Genomic DNA, 644 nt, shown 5'->3' with positions numbered 1-644 from the left:
TTCTTCGTCTCTGTATGTGTACAGTATGCATTGATGCTTGCCGGTTGTATAATAACGAACGACCTGTATATATGCATTTATATGCACACATCTATATATATATATATATATATATATATATATATATATATATATATAATGTTTAAAGAACGGCATGTATATATACATTTTAAAGTACACATATATATATACATATCTCCATATATATACATATATATACATACATGTGCATGTGTGTATATGTGTATATGTGCGTGCAGTATGCGATGATGCGTGGCGGGTGCATAATAACGAACGACATGTACCGGGACGTGTGCCAGCGAGTGTCAAACAAAGCACAGGCGACGGCGCTGCGAGCGTGGCTGCGGCGACACGTCATCTCGTTCACGTTTGTTGACGGTGACTTTCTACCGAACCCAGCTTTCATCTGGCCACCGCCTAATGAGGTGCCGCCACCAGCAGACTTTCAACAGAAACCCAGCAACAGTAATAACAAAACAAAATCATAAATATAAATGGAAACATTGGATTTATATTTATATTTATTTTTATGTAAAGATTTCATATCGTTCATGTTTGTTGACGGCGACTTTCCACCGAAGCCAGCTTTCATCTGACCACCGCCGGACCAGCTGCCGCCACGA

This window comes from Eimeria mitis, genomic scaffold, assembly GCF_000499745.2.
Source record: "Eimeria mitis Houghton genomic scaffold, Emh_scaff3262, whole genome shotgun sequence".
Lineage (NCBI taxonomy): Eukaryota > Apicomplexa > Conoidasida > Eucoccidiorida > Eimeriidae > Eimeria > Eimeria mitis.
Note: the sequence above shows the minus strand (reverse complement) of the source record.